The following is a 25176-nucleotide window of genomic DNA, read 5'->3' on the forward strand; positions in this document are numbered from 1 at the left end:
TCAGAAAATATTGATCTAGTGATCTAGCCTTACCTTAACCTAACCCAATCAGATTGCAAAGGTCTTATAGAACCCTGTCTCTGAAGTTTAATCCATATCTCATGATTGGCTGACAGAGCTTTCTGTTGAGTTGAAAAAACAGTAGCAGTGAATGTAGGAGAGCTAGGACTGATGGATGGATGGACGGACGGATGAATTCTCACCTTGAGGACCTGCTCGAGGTTCTCCAGTTTGCCTTGGAGCCGTTTCCTCTCCTGTTGGGCTGTCTCTCTCCTAACTCACAGTCATAGTCTGACCTTACCTAGAGAAAAATAAAATAAAGACAGAAATCAAGTAAGGGGAAGAGTGAGTCAGGGTGAAGAAATATACACTACAAGGCCAAAAGTACGTGGACACCCCTTCAAATTAGTGGATTCAGTTATTTAAAATTGAGCACACAGCCATGAAATCTCCATAGGAAAACATTGTCAGTAGAATGGCCCGTACTGATGCGCTCAGTGACTATCAACTTGGCACCGTCATAGAATGCCACCTTTCCAACAAGTCAGTTCATAATATTTCTGCCCCGGTCAACTATAAGTGCTGTTATTGTGATGCTGAAATGTCTAGGAGCAACAACGGCTCGTAAAAACACTCACTACCGAGTTCAAAACTGCTTCTGGAAGCAACGTCAGCACAGGAACTGTTCGTCGAGAGCTTTATGAAATGGGTTTGCATGGCCACGCAGCCGCACACAAGCCCAAGATCACCATGTGCAATGCCAAGAGTCGGCTGGAGGGGTGTAAATCTCGCTGCCATAGGACTCTGGAGCAGTGGAAACGCGTTCTTTGGAGTGATGAATCACACTTCATCAGTTGGCAGTCCGACGGACATATCTGGGTTTGGCGGATGCCAGGAGAACGCTACCAGCCCTAATGATTAGTGCCAACTGTAAAGTTTGCTGGAGTAGAAATAATGGTCTGGAGCTGTTTTTCATGGTTCGGGCTAGGCTTCTTAGATCCAGTGAAGGGAAATATCAACACTACAGCATACAATAACATGCTAAATGTCATTAACATGTTAGATATTACTGCACTTTCGGAACTAGAAGAACAAACATTTTGCTACACTCGCATTAACATCTGCTAACCATGTGTTTGTGACAAATAAAATTTGATTTAGATGATTCTGTGCTTCCAACTTTGTGGCTCTTGCAGGGCTCTGTGCAGGCCAGTAAAGTTCCTTTCCAGTTTCAGCACGACAATGCCCCTGTGCACAACGCGAGGTCCATACAGAAAGGGTTTGTCGAGATCGATGTGGAAGAACTTGACTGGCCTGCACAGAGCCCTGACCTCAACCCCATTGAACACCTTTGGGATGAATTGTAACACGGGCTGCGAACCAGGCCTAATCGCCCAACATCAGTGCCCGACCTCACTAATGCTCTTGTGGCTGAATGGAATCAAGCCCCACAGCAATGTTCCATCTAGTGGAACGCCTTCCCAGAAGAGTGGAGACTGTTATAGCAGCAAAGGTGTGACCAACTCCATATTAATGACCATGATGTTGGAATGAGATGTTCGATTAGCAGGTGTCCACATACTTTTGGCCATGTAGTGTATATGGAGTGAGTGAGAAGAGAAAAAATATAATTTTGTTCTTCCATCAATTTACCTGCCCTTTTTAATTTACATTGCCTTCAGAAAGTATTCAGACCCCTTGACTTTTTCCACATCTTGTTACATTGCAGCTTTATTCTAAAATTGATTGAATAAAATAAACTCCTCAGCAATCTACACACAATACCCCATAATGACAAAGATAAAACATGTTTTTAGAAATGTTTGCAAATGTATTAAAAATAAAAAAACAGAAATACCTTACTTACATAAGTATTCAACCCCTTTGCTATGAGACTTGAAATTGAGCTCAGATGCATTCTGTTTCCATTGTTCATCCTTGAGATGTTTCTACAACTTAATTGGAGTCCACTTGTGGTAAATTCAATTGATTGGACATTATTTGGAAAGGCACACATCTGTCTGTATAAGGTCGAGGCACAGATCTGGGGAAGGGTACCAAAACATTTCAGCAGAATTGAAGGTCCCCAAGAGCACAATGGCCTCCATCATTCTTCATTTCTTAACGTTTGGGGCGGCAGGTAGCCTAGTGGTTAGAGTGTTGGACTAGTAACTGAAAGGTTGCAAGATCAAATCCCAGAGCTGACAAGGTAAACATCTGTCGTTCTGTTCCTGAACAAGGCAGTTAACCCACTGTTCCTAGGCCGTCATTGAAAATAAGAATTTGTTCTTAACCTGTTATGGATAGGGGGCAGTATTTTCACGGCCGGATAAAAAACGTACCCGATTTAATCTGATTATTACTCCTGCCCAGAAACTAGAATATGCATATAACTATTAGCTTTGGATAGAAAACACTCCAAAGTTTCTAAAACTGTTTGAATGGTGTCTGTGAGTACAAGAGAACTCATTTGGCAGGCCAAAACCTGAGAAGATTCTGTACAGGAAGTACCCTGTCTGACCATTTCTTGACCTTCTTGATCATCTCTAACCAAAACAGGGATCTCTGCTGTTACGTGACACTTCCTACGGCTCCCATAGGCCCTTAGAAGGCAGCAAAAAGATGAATGGTGGCTTAGCAGGCCCTGGCTGAAAAACATTAGCGCATTTTGATAGTGGTCGATCAGAGAACAAAGACTGGAGGCGCGTGCACGAGGCGACACCATTTTTTTATTCTTTCGTCTTTGAACGAAAACAACGACTCTCGGTCGGAATATTATCGCTTTTTTACGAGAAAAATCGCATAAAAAAAAGCGGTTGACATGCTTCGTAGTACGGTAATGGAATATTTCGACATTTTTTGTCACGAAACGCGTCGGGCGTGTAACCCTTCGTCACCCTTGGATAGTGTCTTGAACGCACGAACAAAACGCCGCTATTTGGATATAACTATGGATTATTTTGAACCAAACCAACGTTTGTTATTGAAGTAGAAGTCCTGGGAGTGCATTCTGACGAAGAACAGGAAAGGTAATCAAACTTTTCTAATAGTAAATCGGAGTTTGGTGAGGGTCAAACTTGGTGGGTGTCAAAATAGCTAGCCTGTGATGGCATGCTATCTACTCAGAATATTGCAAAATGTGCTTTCACCGAAAGCTATTTTAAAATCGGACATAGCGAGTGCATAAAGGAGTTCTGTATCTATAATTCTTAAAATAATTGTTATGTTTTTTGTGAACGTTTATCGTGAGTAATTTAGTAAATTCACCGGAAGTGTTCGGTGGGAATGCTAGTTCTGAACGTCACATGCTAATGTAAAAAGCCGTTTTTTGATATAAATATGAACTTGATTGAACAAAACATGCATGTATTGTATAACATAATGTCCTAGGCGTGTCATCTGATGAAGATCATCAAAGGTTAATGCTGCATTTAGCTGTGGTTTTGTTTTTGTGACATTATATGCTAGCTTGAAAAATGGGTGTCTGATTATTTCTGGCTGGGTACTCTGCTGACATAATCTAATGTTTTGCTTTCGCTGTAAAGCCTTTTTGAAATCGGACAGTGTGGTTAGATAAAGGAGAGTCTTGTCTTTAAAATGGTGTAAAATAGTCATATGTTTGAGAAATGGAAGTTTTTGGATTTTTGAGGAATTTGTAATTTGCGCCACGCCTATCATTGGATATTGGAGCAGGTGTTCCGCTAGCGGAACGTCTAGATGTAAGAGGTTTTAACTGACTTGCCTAGTTAAATAAAAGTAAAAAAAATTGAAGAAGTTGGGAACCACCAAGACTCTTCTTAGAGCTGGCCACCATGCCAAACTCAGCAATTGAGGAAGAAGGGCCTTGGTCAGGGAGGTGACCAAGAACCTGATAGTCACTCTGATAGAGCTCTAGAGTTCCTCTGTGGAGATGGGAGAACCTTCCAGAAGGACAACCATCTCTGCAGCTCTCCACCAATCAGGCCTTTATGGTAGAGTGGCCAGACAGAAGCCAATCCTTAGTAAAAGGCAAATGACAGCCCGCTTGGAGTTTGCCTAAAGACTCTCAGACCATGAGAAACAAGATTGTCTTGTCTGATGAAAGCAAGATTGAACTGTTTGGCCTGAATGCCAATAGTCACGTCTGGAGGAAACATGGCACCATCCCTACGGGGAAGCATGGTGGTGGCAGAATCATGCTGTGGGGATGTTTTTTAGCGGCAGGGACTAGGAGAGGCAAAGATGAACAGAGCAAAGTACAGAGAGATCTTTGATGAAAACTTGCTCCAGAGTGCTCAGGAACTCAGACTGGGGCGAAGGTTCACCTTCCAACCGCTTAAGTCTCTAATTAATTAATATAATTGGATCAGCTCGTTCAAGGTAACTTGTGGACCCCATGAAATCGTACCGCACCAGTTATTCACAATGTTGTACTTGTTTGCTGAAACAAATTATTTCAGCCATACCCTCAAATTAAATAATCCATGATAACTTTGGGTTGTGGGTAAGGATTGTGACAAGATCCTCTGTTCTGATATGAAATGTAATCTATTATACATCTCCACATAATTCCAGTATTCTGACAACTGCACCTAGATGTGATACAATCCTTTCTCTACACAGGGGTCAGTTACTGTTCATCTGGGGATCATGAGGGGATCGACCATGAAGAGAAAATGATAACGACAAACACCAGACTGATTGGCTTAAATCACCCAGAGCAACGAGTCCCTCGCCTTCCCTCCCATCAACCAGACAGCCCTGGCACATTCCTCTCAGCACTCATTCACTTCCCCCTCTCCTCTATATGCCCCCCCCCCCCCTGATGTTGGAAGGCCGCTCTGCTCGCATCTCCCATCGATCTTACGTCATCTGCTTTGAGAAATCGCCCCTCTGATGCGAGGGGTAGACAGAGGCGCCTATCTCTCTCCCATGTTATTTACGGAGTCTCCACAATCTCATTCACACCCAGAAAGTGAGAGGCAAGCACCTCGGCTAGAGCCCGGCGCTACGCTAACTCTTCCTTTGATCACTGCCTCTGATGCTAACGCTAACCATGTCCTCTCAGGTAGTAGCGTCAAACCCAGGCTCAGGTACCTGGGCACCGCACTACTCTGCCTGCCCCCCCCCCCTTTCATTTCAAAGGCTGACAGATGGCTCCTTTCTGTTGGCCGTGGCATGCGGGCGGCATGCGTGAGGAGCCGGATAGGGGATTAGGATGGAGCAAAGTGCCGAGCTGTTCTGTTCTCTGGACACGTGTCAAAGCTGGCCCCGTGAAAGTGACACCATTAGCGGTAGCCGCCCCCCTGCCGCAGACGGTCGCTCACTCACACTCCCAGTCTGTGTGTGTGTTTATGTGTACGTGCGTCCGTCTGTGTCTGTGGGGCCTGCTGGATAGGGATAGGGATGAGATAGAGATAGAGATAGATTTACACACAGAGGCTGGGAAGTGATGCTGTGATGTTTGTGCCATTCTGGTGTGTTGGTTTTGTTTCCCAGATAACAGTGTTTAGAGAATAGTAAAGCCTTTAGTGTGGGCATTGACATTATGACTGGCCTATGTGCTATGAGCATGGCCTCTCCACCTCCATCGGGAATGCACTTCAACTCCAAAACTCTACAACGTCCATATGGTAGCCTGTCTGTTATCACTGTCTAGCACATTCTGTTACAGCTAACAAATGTCCCAGCATCCATGATACACAATACACTCCTCATCTAATGTATACAATTCCACTTAACCACAACAAGCATCATCTCCTTATGGAGACAGAGTGAAATTGTGCAAGGGGCTTTCAGTGGCTATCGATCTATCAGAGATGGATCACAGATTCCATCAGTTAGTGTAATGTAGAGCCTCCTCTGTGAGAGACACCCCTGGGGCCATGACAGGCCAATATGATATCTGCCCATTGATCAAGTGATATAAGCACAGTACTGGGCTAAGCTATATGATGAGGTTGAGGCTAGGTCCCAAATGGTACCCTATTCTCTACACAGTAGTACACTGTGTAGGGAATAGGGTGCTATTTGGGATGCAGACTGAGTCTTTTACCTACCTGGTCATATTTGGATGCCTTCAGGTTGTTGCTGGACAACTCAAGGATCAGGCGATCTTTCTCCTGCAAAGCATCCAAAGGCTGAGTCTTCTGTGGAGGGAAAGAGAGGATGGGGGCAGAATAGATGCAGGAGAGAGACACAGAGACACACAGAGAGAGAGAGAGAGAGAAAGAGAGAGACAGATAGATAGATAGACAGAAAGAGGGGGGGAATAGATAATTAGTCTCAATGTGACAGTACATTCATTGAATGGTGATATCGGTGCATTGTAATAGTGTGTACAGGACAGCAATAGGCTGCAATGAGCTACAATGCACGTTGTACAGTAACTCCACCTGCAAATGTGTAGTTATACAACAGAGAGACATTCGTCTCAGGTTGTCGTACCTTGTGTGGGCCGAAGTGGTTCACCAGCACACAAAATCCCTCCGTTATCTACAACAGTGGTTCTCAATCCTGCAGACCCAAGGGGGTGCACATTATTATTTTAGCCCTAGCACTACACCGCTGACAAAAAAGCAGGCTTTGATGGTTTGAATCAGGTGTGTAGAGCTAGGGCAAAAAGTAAAATGTGTCCCCGGGACCAGGATTGAGAACCACTGATCTAGAAGGCAGAATACACAGCTGCACGTTGCCACCTCTATTTAGTGAGGCCAACACCATTAACAGTGCCGCCTTGAGATCTCCAATGATCCAGGAGATTACTCAGCATATGATAGAGTAGTAAACCTCATGTTGATGATCAACTCTGCTCAATGTGTGCATCCCAAATGACTCTATGGCCCTGGTCAAAATTAGTGCACTACATTGGGAATGGGGTGCCATTTGTCAAAAAGGAGTTGAGAGGCGGTCTTCCCTCTGCCAGATCTGGGGAGGATAATGCCAAATCTCACACAGTGAAAGAGGTGTGAAGTGACTCATGCTTTAATACAATTATGTAACAGGCTTAAGTCCTGAACAGAGATACAGCGAGAGAGAGGAGAGAGAGACAGTGAGAGAGGAAGACAGAGAGAGAGAGAGACTGAGAGTGAGAGAGAGAGACGAAGAGACAGAGAGTGCCATGAGGGTGGATGCCAGCTCTTGACCCAGGGTGGAGGATTTGTGGGGAGGGTAAAGCCTCAGCAGGCTCCCTATCATCAAATAAACAATAGACTGCCACTGTGAGTGCGTAAGCGTGTCTGTGCGCGCCGGATTGTTTTTGTAGATGTTAAGGTGCCGGCACAGAGCGGTGTGTATGAGGGGTGCATTTCTAATCTGATTGTGTAACACATTCTCCCCATCCCTTCCTCTCTCCCTACATTGTAATCTACTGTACTGTACCACACACTGGCTGTGAAGACACCTCTCCTACGTGGCTAATCCTGATGTTAGTGCACTTCAGGTGACAGATCCACTTTGTGCCTCAGCCCTGAGAGGACTGAACACGGCCTCTGTGTCAACACCACTGTTTGTCACACACAGACAGAATTTAGGGGGGAGAGACTAGAGAAGAGAGGGAGGGAGGGGTGAGTGATAGAAATATCTATACAGTTGAAGTCAGAAGTTTACATACACTTAGGTTGGAGTCATAAAATAAATCTTGTTTGGGATAGGGTCTAGTTTCCTGAATTTCCGCCTGACTGACGTGCCCAAAGTAAACTGCCTGTTACTCAGGACCAGAAGCCAAGATATGCATTTAAGTGGTAGCATTGGATAGAAAACACTTTGAAGTTTCTAAAACTGTTACTCTAATGTCTGAGACTATAACAGAATTGATACGGCAGGTGAAAATCCAAAGAAAAACCAAACAGATTAATTTTTTTTTTAGGTCCCAGGCTCTTATAATGGAAACCTATTGTTCTTATGTAATTCCGTCTCCCAGATTGCAATTCCGATGGTTTCCACTAGATGTCAACAGTCTTTATTAACGGTTTCCGGCTTGATTTTTGAAAAAATTTGAGTTTTGGTTAGGAGAGCACCGGAACAATATCAGTCTTTCATAGTGAGAGAGAGGGCGCTCGCTAATTAATTTAGCTTTCCTATTGAACGTACTACTTTCCGTATGAAATATTATAGTTTATGTACATTTTAGAGTACCTGAGGATTAAATAGAAACATCGTTTGACTTGTTTGGAGGAAGTTTAGAGGTAGCTTTTGGACTCCTTTGTCTGCATGTTGAACGAGTGGATTACTGAAATCGATGGCGCCAACTAAACTGACTTTTTGGCATATAAAGAAGGATTTCATCTAACAAAACAACCATTCATGTTGTAGCTGGGACCCTTAGGATTGCAAAAAGAGGAAGATCTTCAAAAGTAAGTGATTTATTTAATCGCTATTTGTGATTTTATGAAGCCTGTGCTGGTTGAAAAACATGTTGATTTGGGGCGCCGTCCTCAAACAATCGCATGTTATGCTTTCGCCGTAAAGCCTATTGTAAACCAGACAACGCAGTTAGATTAAAACCTGTTAGGGCTAGGGGGCAGTATTTACACGGCCGGATAAAAAACGTACCCGATTTAATCTGGTTATTACTCCTGCCCAGAAACTAGAATATGCATATAAGTATTGGCTTTGGATATAAAACACCCTAAAGTTTCTAAAACTGTTTGAATGGTGTCTGTGAGTATAACAGAACTCATATGGCAGGCAAAAACCTGAGAAGATTCCAAACAGGAAGTACCCTCTCTGACCATTCCTTGGGCTTCTTGGCTCTGTTTAAAGAAAATGTAGGATCTTTGCTGTAACGTGACACTTCCTACGGCTCCCATAGGCTCTCAGAACCCGGGAAAAAGCTGAATGATGTCATTCCAGCCGCTGGCTGAAAAACTTTAGCGCGTTTGGATGGTGGTCGATCAGAGGGCCATCAGACTGAAGCTGTGCACGAGGGGATCCCATGTTTTTACTTTCTCTCTCTTTGAACGTAAACACGCTTTCCCGGTCGGAATATTATCGCTTTTTTACGAGAAAAATGGCATAAAAATTGATTTTAAACAGCGGTTGACATGCTTCGAAGTACGGTAATGGAATATTTAGACATTTTTTGTCACGAAACGCGTCGGGCGTGTAACCCTTATTTACCCTTTCGGATAGTGTCTTGAACGCACGAACAAAACGCCGCTATTTGGATATAACTATGGATTATTTGGGACCAAACCAACATTTGTTATTGAAGTAGAAGTCCTGGGAGTGCATTCTGACGAAGAACAGCATAGGTAATAACATTTTTCTTATAGTAAATCTGACTTTGGTGAAGGCTAAACTTGGTGGGTGTGTAAATAGCTAGCCGTGATGGCTGGGTTATGTACTTAGAATATTGCAAAATGTGCTTTCACCGAAAAGCTATTTTAAAATCGGACATGGCGAGTGCATAGAGGAGTTCTGTATCTATAATTCTTAAAATAATTGTTATTTTTTTGTGAACGTTTATCGTGAGTAATTTAGTAAATTCACCGGAAGTTTGCGGGGGGTATGCTAGTTCTGAACGTCACATGCTAATGTAAAAAGCTGGTTTTTGATATAAATATGAACTTGATTGAACAAAACATGCATGTATTGTATAACAATGTCCTAGGATTGTCATCTGATGAAGATCATCAAAGGTTAGTGCTGCATTTAGCTGTGGTTTGGATTTATGTGACATTATATGCTAGCTTGAAAAATGTATGTCTGATTATTTCTGGCTGGGTACTCTGCTGACATAATCTAATGTTTTGCTTTCGTTGTAAAGCCTTTTTGAAATCGGACAGTGTGATTAGATTAACGAGAGTCTTGTTTTAAAATGGTGTAAAATTGTCATATGTTTGAGAAATTGAAGTAATAGCATTTCTAAGGTATTTGAATAATGCGCCACAGGATTCCACTGGCTGTTACGTAGTTACCTACCCTAGAGAGGTTAACAAGAATTTAAGCTTTTAAATTATATAAGATACTTGTATACTCATGAATGTTTAATGTTACGATTATTTATTTGAATTTCAATGGATGTTGTCGGCTGGTGTCCCATTAGCGGGACGCCTATCCCTAAGATTATTAAAACTCGTTTTTCAACCACTCCACAAATTTATCAAACTATAGTTTTGGCAAGTCGGTTAGGACATCTACTTTGTGCATGACACAAGTAATTTTTCCAACAATTGTTTAGAGACAGATTATTTCACTTATAATTCACAGTATCACAATTCCAGTGGGTCAAACGTTAATATACACTAAGTTGACTATGCCTTTAAACAGCTTGGAAAATTCCAGAAAATGATGTCATAGCTTTAGAAGCTTCTGATATGCTAATTGACATTACTTGAGTCAATTGGAGGTGTACCTGTGGATGTATTTCAAGGCCTACCTTCAAACTCAGTGCCTCTTTGCTTGACATCATGGGAAAAATCAAAAGAAATCAGCCAAGACCTCAGAAAAAAATTGTAGACCTCCACAAGTCTGGTTCACCCTTGGGAGCAATTTCCAAATGCCTGAAGGTACCACGTTCATCTGTACAAACAATAGTACACAAGTATAAACACTATGGGACCACGCAGCCGTCATACCGCTCAGGAAGGAGACGCGATCTGTCTCCTAGAGATGAATGTACTTGTCACGGCTGTTTGAAGGATCGGACCAAAATTCAGCGTGTTTGTAGTTCCACGTCTTTATTTATTCGGGAAACGTAATACAATACACTAAATACTTGAATTAACAAAAACAACAAACCGTGACGCAGAGAGAAAACACACTACTCAAAATATAATCACCCACAAAAACAGGTGGGACAAACATCAACTTAAATATCACCTCCAATTAGAGACAACGAAGACCAGCTGCCTCTAATTGGAGATCATACCAAACAAAAGCAACATAGAAATACAAAACTAGAAACTGAACATAGAAATACAAAACATAGACAAACACCCCCTGTCATGCCCTGACCTACTCTACCATAGAAAATAACCACTTACTATGGTCAGAACGTGACAGTACCCCCCCAAAGGTGCGGACTCCGACCGCACCTAAAAAAAAATATATAACCCCCCCAACAACAAATCCCCCCCGCACAACAAACCCCCCAACAACAAAACACAAAGGGAGGGTAGGGTGGGCGACTAATGTCTATGGTGGCTCATATGCAGTACCAGAACCTTCTTATCCAGTGCCTCCCCCCATGGAGGCGGCTCGGGTTCGGGGCGTAACCCCCACTCCACCCACTGATCCCTCTGCTTCTTTACTACCTGACCGTGGATCGTCGTCGAAAGAACCGGACTGTAGATCATTGCTAGAGGTTCTGGGCTGTAGGCGGCCGCTGGAGGCTCTGGGCTGCAGGCCGCCGCTGAAGGTTCTGGGCTGCAGACCGCCGCTGAAGGCTCCGGGCTGCGGACCGCCGCTGAAGGCTCCGGACTGGGGAGCGCCGCTGAAGGCTCCGGACTGGGGAGCGTCGCTGGAGGCTCCAGACTGGGAGGCGTCGCTGGAGGCTCCGGACTAGGGAGCGTTGCTGGAGGCTCCGGACTGGGAGACGTCGCTGGAGGCTCCGGACTTGGGAGCGTCGGTGGAGGTTCCGGGCTGAGATCGTTCTCAATAGGTTCCGGACTGTAGGCCGTCTCAGTACGTTCCGGACTGTAGGCCGTCTCAGTAGGTTCCGGACTGTAGGCCGTCTCAGTAGGTTCCGGACTGTAGGCCGTCTCAGTAGGTTCCGGACTGTAGGACTGTGGTCCCGTGTGGCTCAGTTGGTAGAGCATGGTGTTTGCAACGCCAGGGTTGTGGGTTCGATTCCCACGGGGGACCAGTACAGAAAAAAAAGTATGAAATGTATGCATTCACTACTGTAAGTCGCTCTGGATAAGAGCGTCTGCTAAATGACTAAAATGTAATGTAAAATGTAGGCCGTCTCAGAAGGTTCCGGACTGTAGGTCGTCTCAGAAGGTTCCGGACTGTAGGCCGTCTCAGAAGGTTCCGGACTGTAGGCCGTCTCAGAAGGTTCCGGATGGTAGGCCGTCTCAGAAGGTTCCGGACGGTAGGCCGTCTCAGTAGGTTCCGGACTGAAAAACGTTGCCGGAAACTCTGGACTGGGAACTGTCGCCGGAAGCTCTGGACGGGGAACTGTCGCCGGAAGCTCTGGACGGGGAACTGTCACCGGAAGCTCTGGACGGGGAACTGTCGCCGGAAGCTCTGGACGGGGAACTGTCGCCGGAAGCTCTGGACGGGGAACTGTCGCCGGAAGCTCTGGACGGCGAACTGTCGCCGGAAGCTCTGGACTGGGAATGTGCAATGGAATCCTGATGTGTGGTACTGGCATGGGTGGTGCCAGACTGGTAACCCCCACCTCAGGACGAGTGCAGGGAGCAGGAACAGGCCACTCTGGACTGGGCATGCGCACTGGAGGTCTGATGCGTGGGACTGGCCTAGGTGGCGCCAGACTGGTAACACGCACCTCAGGGCGAGTGCGGGAAGGATGCACAGGACGTACTGGACTATGGAGGCGAACTGGAGACCAGGCATGCTGAGCAGGCCTACTCCTTCCTGGCTGAATGACCATCTTCGCCCAACACTGGTGAGGAGCTTGCACCGACCGCACCGGGCTGTGAGTGCGTATGGACGATATAGTGCGCATCACACCATAACCCATTGCTTGTTCATCCACTCTCTCCTCAGCACGCCCCGCTCCTCAGTGCTCTCGATGCCAGTACCTCTCTCCGGAATCTTGCGTCGAGCTCCACGCTTGACTCCTTGACTGGCTCCGGTTCCCTCCACAGCTCTACATTTACATTTACATTTAAGTCATTTAGCAGACGCTCTTATCCAGAGCGACTTACAAATTGGTGCATTCACCTTATGATATCCAGTGGGACAACCACTTTACAGTAGTGCATCTAAATCTTTTAAGGGGGGGGGTTAGAAGGATTACTTTATCCTATCCCAGGTATTCCTTAAAGAGGTGGGGTTTCAGGTGTCTCCGGAAGGTGGTGATTGACTCCGCTGTCCTGGCGTCGTGAGGGAGCTTGTTCCACCATTGGGGTGCCAGAGCAGCGAACAGTTTTGACTGGGCTGTGCGGGAACTGTGCTTCCTCAGAGGTAGGGAGGCGAGCAGGCCAGAGGTGGATGAATGCAGTGCCCTTGTTTGGGTGTAGGGCCTGATCAGAGCCTGAAGGTACGGAGGTGCCGTTCCCCTCACAGCTCCGTAGGCAAGCACCATGGTCTTGTAGCGGATGCGAGCTTCAACTGGAAGCCAGTGGAGAGAGCGGAGGAGCGGGGTGACGTGAGAGAACTTGGGAAGGTTGAACACCAGACGGGCTGCGGCGTTCTGGATGAGTTGTAGGGGTTTAATGGCACAGGCAGGGAGCCCAGCCAACAGCGAGTTGCAGTAGTCCAGACGGGAGATGACAAGTGCCTGGATTAGGACCTGCGCCGCTTCCTGTGTGAGGCAGGGTAGTACTCTGCGAATGTTGTAGAGCATGAACCTACAGGATCGGGTCACCGCCTTGATGTTAGTGGAGAACGACAGGGTGTTGTCCAGGATCACGCCAAGGTTCTTAGCACTCTGGGAGGAGGACACAAGGGAGTTGTCAACCGTGATGGCGAGATCATGGAACGGGCAGTCCTTCCCCGGGAGGAAGAGCAGCTCCGTCTTGCCGAGGTTCAGCTTGAGGTGGTGATCCGTCATCCACACTGATATGTCTGCCAGACATGCAGAGATGCGATTCGCCGCCTGGTTATCAGAAGGCGGAAAGGAGAAGATTAATTATGTGTCGTCTGCATAGCAATGATAGGAGAGACCATGTGAGGATATGACAGAGCCAAGTGACTTGGTATATAGAGAGAATAGGAGAGGGCCTAGAACAGAGCCCTGGGGGACACCAGTGGTGAGAGCGCGTGGTGCGGAGACAGATTCTCGCCACGCCACCTGGTAGGAGCGACCTGTCAGGTAGGACGCAATCCAAGCGTGGGCCGCGCCGGAGATGTCCAACTCGGAGAGGGTGGAGAGGAGGATCTGATGGTTCACAGTATCAAAGGCACAGATAGGTCTAGAAGGATGAGAGCAGAGGAGAGAGAGTTAGCTTTAGCAGTGCGGAGAGCCTCCGTGACACAGAGAAGAGCAGTCTCAGTTGAATGCCCAGTCTTGAAACCTGACTGATTAGGATCAAGAAGGTCATTCTGAGAGAGATAGCAGGAGAGCTGGCCAAGGACGGCACGTTCAAGAGTTTTGGAGAGAAAAGAAAGAAGGGATACTGGTCTGTAGTTGTTGACATCGGAGGGATCGAGTGTAGGTTTTTTCAGAAGGGGTGCAACTCTCGCTCTCTTGAAGACGGAAGGGACGTAGCCAGCGGTCAAGGATGAGTTGATGAGCGAGGTGAGGTAGGGGAGAAGGTCTCCGGAAATGGTCTGGAGAAGAGAGGAGGGGATAGGGTCAAGTGGGCAGGTTGTTGGGTTGCCGGCCGTCACAAGACGCGAGATTTCATCTGGAGAGAGAGGGGAGAAAGAGGTCAAAGCACAGGGTAGGGCAGTGTGAGCAGGACCAGCGGTGTCGTTTGACTTAGCAAACGAGGATCGGATATCGTCAATCTTCTTTTCAAAATGGATGACGAAGTCATCCGCAGAGAGGGAGGAGGGGGGGAGGGGGAGGAGGATTCAGGAGGGAGGAGAAGGTAGCAAAGAGCTTCCTAGGGTTAGAGGCAGATGCTTGGAATTTAGAGTGGTAGAAAGTGGCTTTAGCAGCAGAGACAGAAGAGGAGAATGTAGAGAGGAGGGAGTGAAAGGATGCCAGGTCCGCAGAGAGGCGAGTTTTCCTCCATTTCCGCTCGGCTGCCCGGAGCCCTGTTCTGTGAGCTCGCAGTGAGTCGTCGAGCCACGGAGCAGGAGGGGAGGACCGAGCCGGCCTGGAGGATAGGGGATAGAGAAAATCAAAGGATGCAGAAAGGGAGGAGAGGAGGGTTGAGGAGGCAGAATCAGGAGATAGGTTGGAGAAGGTTTGAGCAGAGGGAAGAGATGATAGGATGGAAGAGGAGAGAGTAGCGGGAGAGAGAAAGCGAAGGTTGGGACGGCGCAATACCATCCGAGTAGGGGCAGAGTGAGAAGTGTTGGATGAGAGCGAGAGGGAAAAGGATACAAGGTAGTGGTCGGAGACGGAGGGGAGTTGCAATGAGATTAGTGGAAGAACAGCATCTAGTAAAGATGAGGTCAAGCGTATTGCCTGCCTTGTGAGTAGGGGGGGAAGGTGAGAGGGTGAGGTCAAAAGAGGAGAGGAGTGGAAAGAAGGAGGCAGAGAGGAATTAGTCAAAGGTAGACGTGGGGAGGTTAAAGTCACCCAGAACTGTGAGAGGTGAGCCATCCTCAGGAAAGGAACTTATCTCCGATAAGCACGGGAAGTTAGATCAGGTCTCCCCCCTGACATCGCCAAACTCCCCGTGTGCCCCTCCCCCAAAACATTTTTTGGGGCTGCCTCTCAGCCTTGCCTCTCGGTGCATATAGAGCCTCGTGGTATTCGTCGCTCCCTTTTTGCTGCTTCGAGTTCCTCCCTCGGGCGACGATACTCCCCAGCCTGCCTCCAAGGTCCTTTACCATCCAAAATCTCCTCCCAAGTCCATTCCTCCAGATACTCCTTACCATGCTGCTTGGTCCTTTTTTGGTGGGTTATTCTGTCATGGCTGTTTGAAGGATCGGACCAAAATGCAGCATGTTTGTAGTTCCACATCTTTATTTATTCGGGAAACGTAATGCAATACACTAAATACTTGAACTAACAAAAACAACAAACCGTGACGCAGAGAGAAAACACACTACTCAAAATATAATCACCCACAAAAACAGGTGGGACAAACATCAACTTAAATATGACCTCCAATTAGAGACAACAACGACCAGCTGTCTCTAACTGGAGATCATACCAAACAAAACCAACATAGAAATACAAAACTAGAAACTGAACATAGAAATCCAAAACATTGACAAACACCCCCTGTCACGCCCTGACCTACTCTACCATAGAAAATAACCACTTACTATGGTCAGGACGTGACAGTACTTTGGTGCGAAAAGTGAAAATTAATCCCAGAACAGAAAAGGATCTTGTGAAGATGCTGGAGGAAACATGTGCAAAAGTATCTATATCCACAGTAAAACGAGTCCTATATCGACATAACCTGAAAGGTCGCTCAGCAAGGAAGAAGCCACTGCTCCAAAACCGCCATATATAGGCCTTCCCTGTAGCTCAGTTGGTAGAGCATGGTGTTTGCAACACCAGGGTTGTGGGTTCGATTCCCACGGGGGGCCAGCACAGAAAAATAATGTATGAAATGAAATGTATGCATTCACTACTGTAAGTCGCTCTGGATAAGGGCGTCTGCTAAATGACTGTAATGTAATATAGATTTGCAACTGCACATGGGGACAAAGATCGTACTTTTTGGAGAAATGTCCTCTGGTCTGATGAAACAAAAATAGAACTGCTTGGCCATAATGACCATCGTTATGTTTGGAGGAAAAATGGGGAGGATTGCAAGCCGAAGAACACCATCCCAACCGTGAAGCACGGGGATGGCAGCATCATGTTGTGGGGGTGCTTTGCTGCAGGAGGGACTGGTGCACTTCACAAAATAGATGGCATCATGAGGTAGAAAAATGATGGGGATATATTGAAGCAACATCCCAAGACATCAGTCAGGAAGTTAAAGCTTGTTCGCAAATGGACAATGACCCCAAGCAGACTTCCAAAGTTGTGGCAAAATGGCTTAAGGACAACAAAGTCAAGGTATTGGAGTGGCCATCACAACGCACTGACCTCAACCCTATAGAAAATGTGTGGGCAGAACTAAAAAAGCATGTGCGAGCAAGGAGGCCTACAAACTTGACTCAGTTATACCAGCTCTGACAGGAGGAATGGGCCAAAATTCACCCAACTTATTGTGGGAAGCTTGTGGAAGGCTACCCAAAACGTTTGACCCAAGGTAAAGAATTTAAAGGCAATGCTACCAAATACTAATTGAGTGTATGTAAACTTCTGACCCACTGGGAATGTGATGAAAGAAATAAATTCTGAAATAAATCATTCTCTCTACTATTATTCTGGCCTTTTATATTCTTAAAAATAAAGTGGTGATCCTAACTGACCTAAGACAGGGAATTTTTACTAGGATTAAATGTCAGGAATTGTGAAAAACTGAGTTTAAATGTTTTTGTCTAAGGTGTATGTAAACTTCCGACTTCAACTGTATTTATGTACAGTGGCTTGAAAGTATTCACCCCTCTTGGCATTTTTCTTACTTTGTTGCCTTACAACCTGGAATTATAATGGATTTTGATTCACACAACATGCCTACCCCTTTGAAGATGCAAAATATGTTTTATTGTGAAACAAACAACTTTAGCATGCATAACTCTTTCATCCCCCCAAAGTCATTACTTTGTATAGCCACCTTTTGCAGAAATTACAGCTGCAAGTCTCTTGGGGTTTGTCTCTATAAGCTTGGCACATCTAGCCACTGGGATTTTTGCCCATTCTTCAAGGCAAAACTGATCCAACTCCTTCAAGTTGGATGGGTTCCTGCTGGTGTACAACAAACTTTAAGTCATACCACAGATTCTTAATTGGATTGAGGTCTGGGCTTTGACTAGGCCATTCCAAGACATTTAAATGTTTCACCTTAAACCACTCAAGTGTTGCTTCAGCAGTATGCTTACAGTCAACCCTGATCTGTACTTCTCCACAACTTTGTCCCTGACCTGTTTGGAGAGCTCCTTGGTCTTCATGGTGCCGCTTGCTTGGTGGTGCACCTTGCTTAGTGGTGTTGCAGACTCTGGGGACTTTCAGAACATGTGACAGATCATGTGACACTTAGATTGCACACAGGTGGACTTTATTTAAGTAATTGTGTGACTTCTGAAGGTAATTGGTTGCACCAGATCTTATTTAGGGGCTCCATATCAAAGGCGGTGAATACATATATATGCATGCACCATTTTCCTGTTTTGCATTTTTTTAAACAAGTAATTTTTTTCATTTCACTTCACCAATTTGGACTATGTATGTCCATTACATGCAATTCAAATAAAAATAAATTTAAATTGCAGGTGGTAATGCAACAAAATAGGAAAAATGCGAAGGGGGATGAATACTTTTGCAAGGCACTGTATATTATTTTACTGTTCTTTGACAAAAATGTCTCTCTTTCAGATTTGGCGGTTTCTTCTTCATCTGAAGATGATGCATCATGCTCTGGGTTGTATTCTTTCCCATCTTCTTCTACAGATACCTCCTCCTCTTCTAAATCACTGTTCTCTTGTTCCTCCTGGACATCTGAAAAAATCTGATCTATTGTCACGACTCCTGCCGAGGGTGACTCCTCTCCCTGTTCGGGTGGCGCTCGGCGGTTGTCGTCACCGGCCTACTAGCTGCCACGATCCCTTTTTCCCTTTTCTGTTGGTTTTGTCTTGATTGTTTGTACCTGTGTATGATTAGTGTTTAGTTGTGTATTTAAGCCTGTTTCCCCACCTGTTCTGTGTGCGGGCTTACTTTCTGTTGTCGACTGTAGTTTATGCAGTGGTACGTGTTATTGGATCATTGTGTTTGTTGGATCACACCCAGTTGTGTTTTCGTGGGTGTACTTTTCTATTACGGTGCAATTCATTAAAAGCCCGTTAGCATCTACTCCTGTTTCCTACGCCTGACTCCACACCCACTACTGCAATCGTTACAGAAGCCCGCACACAGACAAGTATGGAGTCAGCAGGAGCAGCCACCACCCCTCTCCCGTCTATGGAAGAACGGGTCCTCCACCACACCACCGTGCTCCATCAAATCGGGTCGGCGATGGACCAAATGATGGAGAGGATGGATCGATGGGAGAGGACTGGTCTCCTCTCTTCGCCCCCCACTCACCAGAGTAGTCTACCTACTCCGCTTCCTCCTACGTCAGGTTCTGGAGCATTGCGTCTTGCGCTCCCGGGAGTATGACGGAGGAGCAGCGGGATGTCAGGGGTTTCTGCTGCAGATTGACTTATACCTGGCTACAGTGAGACCGACTCCCTCGGGAGAGGAGAGTGTCAGCCTCCTCGTCTCCTGCATAACGGGGCGAGCGTTGGAATAGGCCAACGCGGTCTGGAACAGCCCCAACTCAGCGAGGGAGGATTACCCTGAGTTCACCCGCCGTTTCCGGGCCGTATTCGATCACCCTCCAGAAGGCCGGGCGGCGGGTGAGCGACTGTTCCATCTCAGGCAGGAGACAAGGAGCGCACAAGACTTCGCTCTGGAGTTCCGGACCTTAGCTGCGGGGGCCGGGTGGAACGACAGGGCCCTAATGGATCATTTCCGGTGCAGTCTCCGGGAGGACGTCCGCAGGGAGCTAGCATGTCGGGACAATACACTCTCCCTGGATGAACTGATTGACATGTCAATCCGACTGGACAATCGGCTGGCTGCCCGCGGGCATTCAGAAGGGGTCCTGTCAGTTCCACCTACTAGCCCTCCGGCGCCCATTCCCATGGAGCTGGGAGTGGCTGCATCAAAGGGAACCGGAGGAGGGCGCTCCTCCTGCACCAATTGTGGTCGCCGAGGACACACGGTCGACCGGTGCTGGGGGGGTCCCTCTGGGAGTCGAGAAGGCAGGCAGAACACTCCTCGTTCACCCCAGGTGAGTCAGCACCAAACTCACCCAGAACCCTCTGTTGGTCATATGTTTGTTTTAATTTTTTTTCTTGATTTTTTTCCCTTGTTCCCAGCATAGGGCGCTAGTCGATTCAGGCGCAGCGGAGAACTTTATGGATCGCGGACTCGCCCTTAAGCTGGGAGTTCCGTTAGTTCCGTTAGATTCCCCCTTTCCCGTGCACTCCCTAGATAGCCGGCCATTAGGGTCAGGGCTGGTCAGGGAGACTACGGTGTCGCTGGACATGGTAACGCAGGGGAATCATAAGGAGCGAATTAGTTTTTTCCTTATCGATTCGCCTGCGTTTCCAGTGGTGCTAGGAGTGCCCTGGCTGGCCAGTCACAATCCCAAGATTTTGTGGAAACAGGGGGTTCTCCAGGGGTGGTCAGAGGAGTGTTCGGGTAGGTGTCTGGGAGTTTCCATCGGTGCCACGTCGGTGGAGAGTCCAGACCAGGTTTCCACTGTGCGCATTCCCCCTGAGTATGCCGATTTGGCTCTCGCCTTCTGTAAGAAGAAGGCGACTGAATTACCACCCCATCGACAGGGGGATTGTGTGATAAACCTCCTGGCAAACGCTGTGCTTCCCAAGAGTCACGTGTACCCCTTGTCTCAGGAGGAGACGTTGGCTATGGAGACATATGTCACGGAATCTCTGAGACAGGGGTTAATTCGGCCCTCCATCTCATTCGACCCTCCTCGAGTTTCTTTTTCGTGAAGAAAAAGGGGGGAGGTCTGCGTCCGTGCATTGATTATAGAGGTCTCAATTCCATCACAGTGGGGTTTAGTTACCCACTACCTCTCATCGCTACGGTGGTGGAATCATTTCACGGAGCGCGTTTTTTCACGAAACTGGATCTCAGGAGCGCGTATAATCTGGTGCGTATTCGGGAGGGAGACGAGTGGAAAACCGCATTCAGTACCACATCGGGCCACTATGAGTACGTCGTCATGCCGTATGGGTTAAAGAATGCTCCAGCCGTCTTTCAATCCTTTGTAGACGAGATTCTCAGGGACCTGCATGGGCAGGGCGTGATAGTGTATATCGATGACATCCTGATTTACTCCACCACCCGCGCCGAGCATGAGTCCCTGGTGCGCAGGGTGCTTGGGAGGTTGCTGGAGCATGACCTATATGTCAAGGCTCAGAATTGTGAGTTCTCCAAACGAGCCGTCTCCTTCCTGGGTTATCGCATTTCCATCTCGGGGGTGGTGATAGAGTGTGACCACGTTAAGGCCGTGCGTAATTGGCCGACTCCAGCCACGGTGAAGGAAGTGCAGCGGTTTTTGGGTTTTGCCAATTACTACCGGAGGTTTATCCGGGGTTTTGGCCAGGTAGCGGCTCCCATTACCTCACTGCTGAAGGGGGGACCGGTGCGTTTGCGTTGGTCGACAGAGGCGGACAGGGCTTTCACCCAGTTGAAGGCACTGTTCACTGATGCACCTGTGTTGGCGCACCCAGACCCTTCTTTACCATTCATAGTGGAGGTGGACGCGTCCAAGGCTGGGGTGGGTGCCGTGCTATCTCAGCGCTCAGGTACACCACCGAAACTCCGCCCCTGTGCTTTCTTTTCTAGGAAGCTCAGTCCGGCGGAGCGTAACTATGATGTGGGGGACAGGGAGCTGTTGGCTGTGGTCAAGGCTTTGACCGTGTGGAGACACTGGCTTGAGGGGGCTAGACACCCTTTTCTCATCTGGACTGACCACCGGAACCTGGAGTATATCCGGGCAGCTAGGAGACTGAACCCACGTCAGGCACGGTGGGCCATGTTCTTCACCAGGTTCCAGTTCACTATTTCATATCGACCAGGTTCCATGAACACGAAGGCCGACGCACTGTCCCGTCTTTATGATACTGAGGATCGGCCCATCGATCCTACTCCCATCCTTCCAGCCTCTAAGCTGGTCGCACCGGTGGTATGGGAGGTGGACGCGGACATCGAGCGGGCGCTACAGCTGGAGCCTGCGCCTTCCAACTGTCCAGCAGGGCGTAAGTACGTGCCGCTTGGTGTCCGTGATCAATTGATTCGATGGGCTCATACGTTACCCTCGTCGGGTCATCCTGGGGTGGCGAGGACAGTGCTAGGCCTTAAGGGGATGTACTGGTGGCCCACCTTGGCTAAGGACGTGAGGTTGTATGTCTCTTCCTGTTCAGTGTGCGCCCAGAGTAAGGCTCCTAGGCACCTCCTTAGAGGGAAGTTACAACCCCTCCCCGTTCCACAGAGGCCGTGGTCCCACCTGTCGGTGGACTTTCTCACCGATCTTCCTCCGTCTCAGGGGAATACCACGGTCTTGGTAGTTGTGGATCGGTTTTCTAAGTCCTGTCGTCTCCTCCCGTTGCCCGGTCTCCCTACGGCCCTACAGACTGTGGAAGCTCTATTCACCCATGTTTTCCGGCACTACGGGGTGCCGGAGGACATCGTTTCTGATCGGGGTCCCCAGTTCACGTCCCGTGTATGGAGGGCATTTATGGAGCGCCTGGGGGTCTCGGTCAGCTTGACCTCCGGGTTATCACCCCGAGAGCAATGGGCAGGTGGAGAGAGTTAACCAGGAGGTGGGTAGGTTTTTGCGGTCGTACTGCCAGGACCGGCCAGGGGAGTGGTCCAGGTACATACCTTGGGCCGAACTGGCCCAAAACTCAATCCGCCACTCCTCCCCTAACATTTCACCATTTCAGTGTGTGTTGGGCTACCAGCCGGTCCTGGCACCGTGGCATCAGAGCCAGACTGAGGCTCCTGCGGTGGAGGATTGGGTGCAGCGCTCCAAGGAGACCTGGAGGGCTGTCCAGGAGGCCCTTAAGGAAGCAGGGGGATGACAGAAGAGGAGCGCTGACCGCCACCGCAGTGAGACCCCCGTATTCCAACCAGGGGACAGGGTCTGGCTCTCGACCCAAAACCTCCCCTTCGCCTGAAACTGGGTCTGCAGCGTGTAGGGCCCTTCAAAGTCCTGAGGAGGATAAACGAGGTGTGTTACCGATTACAACTTCCTTCGTATTATCGTATTAACCCCTCGTTTCATGTGTCTCTCCTCAGGCCGGTGGTAGCTGGTCCCTTACAAGACGGTGAGGTGCCGGAGGTCCCCCCTCCCCCTCTGGACATCAAGGGGCCCCCAGCGTATACAGTACGTGCCATCCTGGACTCTAGACGCCGGGTGAGGGGCCTGCAGTACCTCGTGGACTGGGAGGGGTACGGTCCGGAGGAGAGGTGCTGGGTGCCGGTGGGGGACATACTGGACCCAACACTATTGAGGGATTTCCATCGTCTCCACCCGGATCGCCCTGCGCCTCGCCCTCCGGGTCGTCCCCGGGGCCGGTGTCGGCACGCTGCGGGAGCCACGCGTCAGGGGGGGGTACTGTCACGACTCCTGCCGAGGGTGACTCCTCTCCCTGTTCGGGTGGCGCTCGGCGGTCGTCGTCACCGCCCTACTAGCTGCCACCGATCCCTTTTTCCCTTTTCTGTTGGTTTTGTCTTGATTGTTTGCACCTGTGTATGATTAGTGTTTAGTTGAGTATTTAAGCCCGTTTCCCCACCTGTTCTGTGTGTGGGCTTACTTTCTGTTGTCGACTGTAGTTTATGCAGTGGTACGTGTTATTGGATCATTGTGTTTGTTGGATCACACCCAGTTGTGTTTTCGTGGGTGTACTTTTCTTTTACGGTGCAATTCATTAAAAGCCCGTTAGCAACTACTCCTGTTTCCTGCGCCTGACTCCACACCCACTACTGCAATCGTTACAACTACGACCTGTTGGGCACTGAAACGTGCACTCATAGCCTCAGCAAAGAGAGAACTGGGGGGACTGTCATCTGCAGCACCTTTATATCCTCTGACTGCATTCCGCATTAGTAAACAATGCTTTCAAGAAATTTTTATTTTGTCTGAAATTTGGTTTATTTTGTTTGAAATTTGGTTTATTTTGTCTGTGAAGTTGAGTCATATGTGGGGTAGTGGAGGGGAGATGCTGCACATGCACAAGAAAGTTTTAGTTTTGTCTGAGTTCAATCAGTAGCACACATAATCTAAATGTCTCATTGTGTGTGTGCGTGTGTGTCTTTGTGGTTTTTGTGGTGTGTAAATAATTTTATATCTGCAGGGTCAAAAATGACCCTAAGACAATCTTTGTACCCTGGTGGTGTACAGCTTTCATCGAAATATGAACAAAGGCGATGTTTAACTTTTTCTAATGTTGGGGTCACTCTAGGAAAAGTCCAAATTTCAAGTCGAAAAAATATAATTTAGGTTTTCTCTGCTGTTAAACATAGTGGCAGGTCATTTTTGACCCTTAAGACAACACAAGGGTTAAATTTACTGCAGGCCTAAAAATCTATGGGTTTAACCTTCTGAATGATGATCATATTGAAGATAGAAGCCGCCTTTTATTGAGTTCCAAGAGCCGATCCGTTACACAACAAAATAATATCAATTTATTTAGCCTAAATGTTTTTATGACTACAAACTGTAGGCTATTATTCAACAAAAAAATATATATTAAATTACCACAATGTAAATCTAAGTACACTAAGGTTTTACATTTCTAACTCAGTATCACAGACCAGATTTTCCCTAACAAAAAATGCATCAACCCCTGCAAATATATTAATTTATTATTAACCTTGCATTATAATTGTGTAAAAGCCCCTTAGATAATAATTTAGAATTCTCGAATCCTCTAGATTTAATTAGATCTATGTCACGTCACGGTATTGTATTAGTTTTGGTCAGGACGTGGCAGGTTTTTTGTGTGTTAAGTGTTGTGTTGGTGATTAGGACTCCCAATTGAAGGCAGGTGTATTGAGTTGCCTTTGATTGGGAGTCCTATATAGGAGGGTGTGTTTTTCTTTGGGGTTGTGGGTAGTTGTTTTTGCACTGCGTGTTGTGTGCCTGCACAACTGTTCCTGTCTTCGTGAGTACCGTTTATTGTTTTCCATGTGGATGCTTTACTTGTGTTTATTAAAAACTATGAGTATCCACATTCCCGCTCCGCATTGGTCCATTTTTGAAGACAGTTGTGACAGAATTACCCACCAAACAAAGGACCAAGCAGCGGAAGAGGAAGAAGCATCGGGTGGAGGAATGGACATGGGAGGACATCCTGGATGGCAAGGGATCCTACACCTGGGAAGAGATCCTGGCCAGAAGGGATCGCCTCCCATGGGAACAGGTGGAGGCACTGAGAAGAGCGGAGGCAGCAGGAGAAGGGAGCGAACGTTATGCTGGAACATGGCTGGCGAGGAAGCCGGAGAGGCACCCCCAATAAAAATGTTTGGGGGGGCACACGGGTAGTTTGGCCAGGCCAAGGAAGAGCCGTAAGCCAGCTACCCGTGATTACAGGGAGGTGCGTATGAGGTGGAGGGCGCCATGTTACGCTGAGGTACGCACCATCTCGCCTATATGTACGCACAGGTCAGTCCGCCCTGTACCAGCGCCCCGCTTGTGCCAGGGTGAGGTGAGCATCGAGCCGGAAGGGGTGACGCCAACCCTGCGCTCAAGACCGCCAGTCAAGAGTCACCAGAGCTGCCCGCCAGTCAAGAGTCACTATAGCTGC

The 25176-nt window shown here is 47.6% G+C and overlaps 1 protein-coding gene across 1 annotated transcript in view; it reads right to left on the reverse strand.

Moving 5' to 3' along the window:
* LOC115159636 (RIMS-binding protein 2) overlaps nt 1-25176 on the reverse strand; it is a 74240-nt gene that overhangs the window by 23368 nt on the left and 25696 nt on the right. Inside the window, exons 2-3 of the mRNA XM_029709555.1 lie at nt 6039-6128; nt 204-301 (exon numbers count right to left, since the gene is read on the reverse strand). The gene's annotated coding sequence lies outside the window, so the exon portion shown is untranslated. The remainder of the gene's footprint in view (nt 1-203; nt 302-6038; nt 6129-25176) is intronic.

This window comes from Salmo trutta, chromosome 23 (genome assembly GCF_901001165.1).
Source record: "Salmo trutta chromosome 23, fSalTru1.1, whole genome shotgun sequence".
NCBI lineage: Eukaryota > Metazoa > Chordata > Actinopteri > Salmoniformes > Salmonidae > Salmo > Salmo trutta.